The sequence below is a fragment of the Cynara cardunculus genome, assembly GCF_001531365.2.
Source record: "Cynara cardunculus var. scolymus isolate 2C chromosome LG 12, CcrdV1, whole genome shotgun sequence".
NCBI lineage: Eukaryota > Viridiplantae > Streptophyta > Magnoliopsida > Asterales > Asteraceae > Cynara > Cynara cardunculus.
The window spans coordinates 33,071,722-33,078,975 of NC_037539.1; positions in this window are offsets into that span (position 1 = coordinate 33,071,722).

The following is a 7,254-nucleotide window of genomic DNA, read 5'->3' on the forward strand; positions in this document are numbered from 1 at the left end:
TCTATTTGTTGCATACTTTGATATTCAGATGTATGATTCTCGAATGATGATTACTTATTACATGATTTACATCCTTCGTGATTATTGACTTCCATGGATTACATTTGTGAAGTTTTAGTAGTTAGTAGTTCCCGTTTACTCACTAAGCATTATGTGCTTACCCTTTTAGTTGTTCATATGTTTACAGACCGTGTAGATAAAGCAAAAAACAAGCTCGAATAGATTGAGATCTTTGCTTTTGGTGCTTCCAGTAGCACGACTATTTTGGTATTATATAGTTAGTCGAATACAACTATGGATTGTAAATTATTAGTTGTCTTTTGGTTGTAACTACAAGTATCTAGATAACGGGTAGCTAATGTCCTCTGTCTTGTATATAGTTTAAGCTTCTGCAAATCTATAAAGTTTATTTTGTCCGTTTTAGGATATTTTGGAAAACAGGTGCTTTCGGAAACGTCCTGTAAACCAAGCGGACATTTCGAATTAGAAACTCGTAAATATTATATCCCTTCTAAAGGTTTAAAAATGTAACTTTTGGTGGTTTGTTTATCATTTATAGAAATGATGTATTATAAACCTTTTATCATTTATGTAATATGGGTCTTACAATAAATGAAGCCTATGGATGAAATTTGTAAAAATCAGCAAACAAATCTTTAATTTACTCTAAAATATTATAGTTAAATATGATATAAAAATATAAATATAACTAATTTCCTTAAACCAATTAATATATAATACAAATGGTTACATTATAGCTAAATGATAATTATAATATATATATATATATATATATTTATATATATATATATAGCGATCAAATGAAAACCACTTCAATTTGTAAAAACCGTAAAAACTACTCTCATTCGTCGATTTCATTGTTTAATCTTATGAAATTTTTTCATGAAATTATTTAATTTTGTGAAATTGTTTCATATAATAATTTTTTTTGATAAAGTTGTTTCATATATGGTTATGAAATTGTTTCATATACTATTTAATGAAATTGTTTCATGTATTTTTCTAAAATTAATGAAACTGTTTCATGTATTTCTCTAAAATTAAAATAATGAAGATGATAATATCCATGATTAACATCATTCACAATAAAAATGATTAATCCACCTCTCATAATTACAAAAAAATGAACAAAATAAAAATTATGATTAGTTGAATGAAGTTTGTACAAATTAGGTGGTTTTTATTTGAACGCTCCCCTATATAGATATATATATATATATATATATATATATATATATATATATATAGGGTTGGGTTCACGTAAGACCAACCTGTTTTCGTGAAACTCGTGAGACAAAAAAAAACACTAATATTTCTATATCATTGACATATATTTATAATATTTCTATAATAATCTTCAACCAATTCATGCTAAATTATAATATTTCTATACCATTGGCATATATTTATTAACTATAATTCATTTATAACCATTTTTGGTCTGTATTAATTAGTTTAAATAAATTAGTCGAATTATATTTTTATGTCTAATTTAACTATAATATTTTTTTTATATTAATTATTTTTAGTAAATTACTAAGACTTCTACTTTTATATATTATTGTCTAATATATTGTTGGATATTTAAGTTTTAGCAAATATTTTAACTTTGAACTAATTAAAACGAAACATTTATTAAATTTATATTTTATTTGAGTTAAAAAATTTCATGAAAATAAAGTTTCTTTAAAAGATAAAATATTTTAATTATAAAATTTAAGTTTTAAATTTTATTAATTATTTTATTCATTTTTATATAGATTACTATGTATAATATCTCATGTGATAGAAGAACGAAACCCGCAAACCCAGGGCCGTCCCTGGGGAGGGCGGCACGGGCGCACGCCCTGGACCAAAAAATATCAGGGGCCCAAAAATAGTAGTTTAAAAGAATTTAATAAACTAAGGAAACCAAAAAAATCGTAGCATATAATAAGAGGCAAAAAGAATTGAATAAATAATAAGGACCCAAAAATATATTAACTAATTACATTGGAGAAGAAAAGTAAAAAAAATTAATTGGTCATTCATTAGTTGCTATTGTTTATTGTCTCCCTAATTTTTTTATCTCCAACAAGGTCTAATGATATTGGTTATTGTTATCTCTATATGATTGATTATTTTCGTGCTTTAACAATTCAACGTTAAGATCATGTGCTTGCTATTGCTATATATTTTTGTTGGATATTTTTATCAATTTCTGTTTCTATTGACTATTGCTATTTGGTTATCTTCTTTTAATTGTTTTTATTGACTATTGTTATCTATTTTTGTTTCTACATAAAATATTTTATTATTGTTTGACAATCAATTTATTGTTCTTATAATTTATGACTTATTTCATGGTTTTGTGATTAATCAATAATTTTTTTATACTAGATGTATTTAGTAATGTCTCTTATATATGTCATGTTCCATAAACTTTTAATCTTAACATCTTATTTTACTTGAACAAAAAAAAAAAAGGAAAATAGTATTTAAATATTTGTTAAGCTTGCATATTATATGTTTAATTCATTATTTATTTTTATTGGATCTCAATAGATCATCTTTTCTTTCATATTCTTATTGATGCTCATTTGTCTACTTGTCTATAAAACCTTGATAATCTTTTTTATTATTGATCTCTCATTGACCCTCACGATTACTTCATTCACATAAATTCTCTTTTTATATCAAAATAACACATATTTCTTGTTATGAACTAATTTTCTTTTTACTTTTTATAAAAAAATATCAACCATAGAGTCTATACTCTTGGTTTCAAATTACCTAATAAGTACATAAATTTAAGTACTCTCTTATCTATAATAAAGATAAATAAAATTTCTTTTCTCAGTAAATTATTAGCATTTATTGTACTCAATTTTATACTAATAAAAAATATTTATTGAATTTGTTTTCGTACTTACTGAGGGTCACTACAAGAAAAGTGAGCTTTGACGATGCGCTTTTTAGCTATGACATGTTTCTGCCACAAGTTATAACGACGACATGTTGTTATATACTCTTTCTGATGATAAATAAACTTGTAGCGACGACAAAAGTCATTGCTAAAAGCCTTGTTTTCTTACAGTGGGCCCTGTTTTTCCGTTCACCCAGGGCCTATAAAATGTCAGAAACGGGTCTACGCAAACCATCAATACATTTGGGTGTATAAGCATTATACTTTTGTCATAATAAGGGAAGTTATTTTGCTTGTTATATTTATGCAGTTTATTGATTAAATGGAGGGATCAAATCCTAAAAATGAAAGTAGAGATGGATCAAGTCTGCTATTAAAAATGAAAGACTTGGAGGGACCAAATTTATTATAAAAATGAAAACTATTTGGAGGGACTAAATCTGTTAATTAAATTGTAAGTTGAGGAAGAGAAGGGTCACTAATGGAAATTAATTGACGGCGTTAAAGGGAGGGACCATATCCGTTGTAAAAATAAAACCATATGGACATCCCTCGTTAAAAATTCTTTTTTGGGACCATATTCGTTATTTTATGTGAACCACAAGGACCAAATTTGCATTTAACTCTTTACAAAAAGACCTGTTGTGGGCATTTTGGGTATACATAATCAGTTACATTTAAGGTAATCGACTTCATTTAAGGTAACTAATAAATCCAAAAAATACGCTGAGAACATGCTCTTGTGATGGTTCACCTTGTGAGTATTTTGTCTGATTAGTTTTTTGATTCTTAACATGACGAGTCTGTAATTAGAATATTCACTTTGAGAATATCTTATGTTTAAGATGTTTAAATTGATTTAGTTTATAGAATATGTGAGAATAGTTCAAATAATTTTACCTTTGTGAATAAGATGATCATATTGGCTATATGGGATTGATTTTGAACACCTCATTCACATGGAGTCGATGGGGTTTGCACGTGAACACCCCGTTACATATCGTGTGAACCATGTTTGTGAACAAAAATCCATGTAATAGTTTTAGTTGTTAGATTTAGTTAGTTTTTTCATAATGTAATATTTGTTTACATTACTTTTACATCATGTGAATACAAAGGCCCATCTTGTGAACACGCAACATAGACATTTTAATTTTCTCACAATACCTCTACTTCTTGTGACATCTTGTGAACACAAAGGTTCATACATACTGTGAACACTCTATATTATGTGAAATATCTCCTTATATTATATTCACAATACCTCTGCAAAGGTTCATCTTGTGAACACTCGATGTAAACAGTTTTATTTGTTCACAATGCCTTTACATCTTGTGAACGTTGTCTTATGACAACTTAAACTTTTCTTAGATACGTTCTCATGACAACTTAAATAATAAGAGAGCTTTCAAAAAAGCAAATAGTCTTCACAGAGCCTCAAACGAATATAAACGACCCATTCAAATGTAAAAAGTGTGATTAGGAAAAGCATGAGAATTTCTACATAAAAAGGACCAATGCGAGGAAACTAATATGGATGGAAGGTCAATGTGATGATGGTCAATTAAATGATGTCGCTTGATGGTGTTTTTAGGAAAATGTAATCCGTTGGAATGAATGTTATGCTTTTCACAAGAGGTTAAAGGAGGGGACGTTTGAGTTTTTGGAATCGAAGAAGATGCTTGAGTAAAAATAGGATTTTTGTTTATGGAAGTTGTTGGTTCTAGATTTCTCAATTTAGATTTAATGACAAAAGAGTAAGAGCGAGAGCAATTAAGATCTATGAATTGGGTAAGAATAATATAATAAGAAGAAAATATATCACCTAGCCATCATCGTCATTTGTATTGATCGAAGAGAATGAATTAGACTTGAATGATCTTCACCTTGTTCACAAAAGTATGTTTGTAAGAGTGTAGTCAAAATCTTACAAAAAGCATGGAATGAACTAAGCATGAACTGTTATTAATATACCTAAAAGATCTAAGTATACACCAATGGAAATGTTCCATGGGTAAAAGTGCTCTAATTAACTTTTGGCGGGAACGGTTAAGCATAGTAGCTTCACACTTGTACATTAAAGAAAAGAGTTGAGTCCAAATGGATGTCCAGAGAATGGTCAGCGTCTCTATCTTGTTGGGTCATTATCAGGTTATGCATCTCTGGTTCTTCATTCAGATTGGTTCTGAATTCAACACTTGGCTTTTTTGATACTTTTACAAATACTGAAATGGGTTTAACAGAAGTTATTCAAATCTCTCAAAATAATAGATGCGAATTTAATAATCACATTAAATGCTTAGTTTCAATGTAAAAGTTACCATTTTACCAAGCTACCAATTTAAGATTAATTATTTATTAGATAATATTATTGGACTAGATTAATCCTCATGCACGGTTATCTTCCGTTGCATATAGGGGTATAAGCAAGATGTAACACCCTAAAAATTTATGATTCGTAAAATAAATAAATGTTAAAGGTTAAAATTTAAAGAGTAAACGACATACAGAATTAAAGTGTCGATACTCGAAAAATATGATTTTATTGCAATAAATAAAATCAATAAAAAAAATGAAACATTTTGTATTTAATTGAGTTGGGATGAAAATGCAGAAAGAAAAACAAAAGGGACTAGTTCTGCCAAAAGTAGAAAACTAATTTGGAAATGATTGAGATCTGGGAAATCATTTCCCCAAATCACGTTTTTCTTATTCTAGAGACGGTTTGATGCCCTATAAATTGGAATTTTCGGCTGAATATTTGTGGAGACGTTCCTAAGGGTGTAAGGGAGTAAATGTCCTTGGAATTTCGAGATTTCATCAAGAAATGAGAGAGATATCGAGTTTAGGGTCATACCGCACAAAAACGGTGATTGGAGGTAAAATACTCAACCAAAAATTGATGTATAATATATGGTTGGTTTTCGTTTTTCAATTATCTTTCTGTTGGTACAAGTTTCGTGGGCTATGGTGGCTTGTACATCAAACGATTTAGGCTAGAAGTTGTTGTGGCGGCGGCTCGAAGAGATTCAGGTACAAAAACTCAAAATACGAGTTTAATATTGAACCGTAACAGCTGTAAATTTGGATACGAGTTGGGATTATTATTATTATATATAAGATTTTGTAAAAAGTTTGGTGAAAAACGATTGGAAAAATATCTCAACCGAAGATCGTTCACGATAGCCGCACCAATGGTGCGACCGGGTTGGGCCGGGCAGAGCCGGCCGATGCTAGACCGGGTTTAAGCCATGGCCGACTTGTTTCGGTCGAGTTCAGTTAGACTCGAGTTATTTTGATAAAATCGGTATTTGTTAAAAAGAGATTTGAGGCTCATTTATTTACTTAGATTTACTTGGATTAATCGAAATAAATCGGGATGTTTTGATTAAGTTAGTAACGAATTGAACATCAATTGTAAAAGTTATTAATTAATTGGATTTTCATATTTAAATTATAAGAAATAATTTAATAACTTAATGCGGGAGTTGCGACTAGATAATTGTGGGATCAGACGTTTTTATAACGAGAAGCGTATATATTTAAATGTTGGGTTTAATACTTCGTAAAATATTTTGGATGTGAAAAATTCCATTGGAGAGGGGGGTATATGGCGATGAGGTATGCTTGGGGTTGACCCGTTGAGCATGCCCACCCTAAGGTTGACCCATTTGACTTTTTGGAGAAAAGTCAATACTCTAATTATTGAAATATAATTACATGTTATAGGATATTACTCAGGGACAAGGTTTAGCTAAGCAGAGCTATTCAGGTGAGTCTACATGAGACTTTAACTGGGATGCATGCTTACGTACAAATTATTTGAGCATTACGTTATTTTTTTTTATGTACATGTTTATGGGTTTATTACATGTATATGAATTATTATTGTGGGTTGCATGCTATTTGTTTACGTGTTTTTAAACATTAATTAGCATGTTATAAACGGATTAATATTTTTTTCGGGTATTAGAAAGGGTCAAAAGTCATAAGGGATGGCACATCCTAGGGATGGGTGACCGAACAAGGGATAGCCATGTAACCCGGGATGTGCCGATGACGGTAAGACCTTAACCCGACGAAAAATTAAGAGATCTTGATTGTCCCACTTTAATCAATCTTCATTAAAGCTCCAATTCAACAATGGCAGATCTATATAAATCTTGTAAGAACACTTGAGAGAATAGAGAGAAAAAGTCAACACTCAAAATATGGTCAAACTCCTATTACGTAACTTGATATTACAATAAGCATCCTTCCAAAAATTACAGAACTCACCCTTTATATAGGGTCAAACATGACACAAATAGTCAAAGTCAAACTGTCTA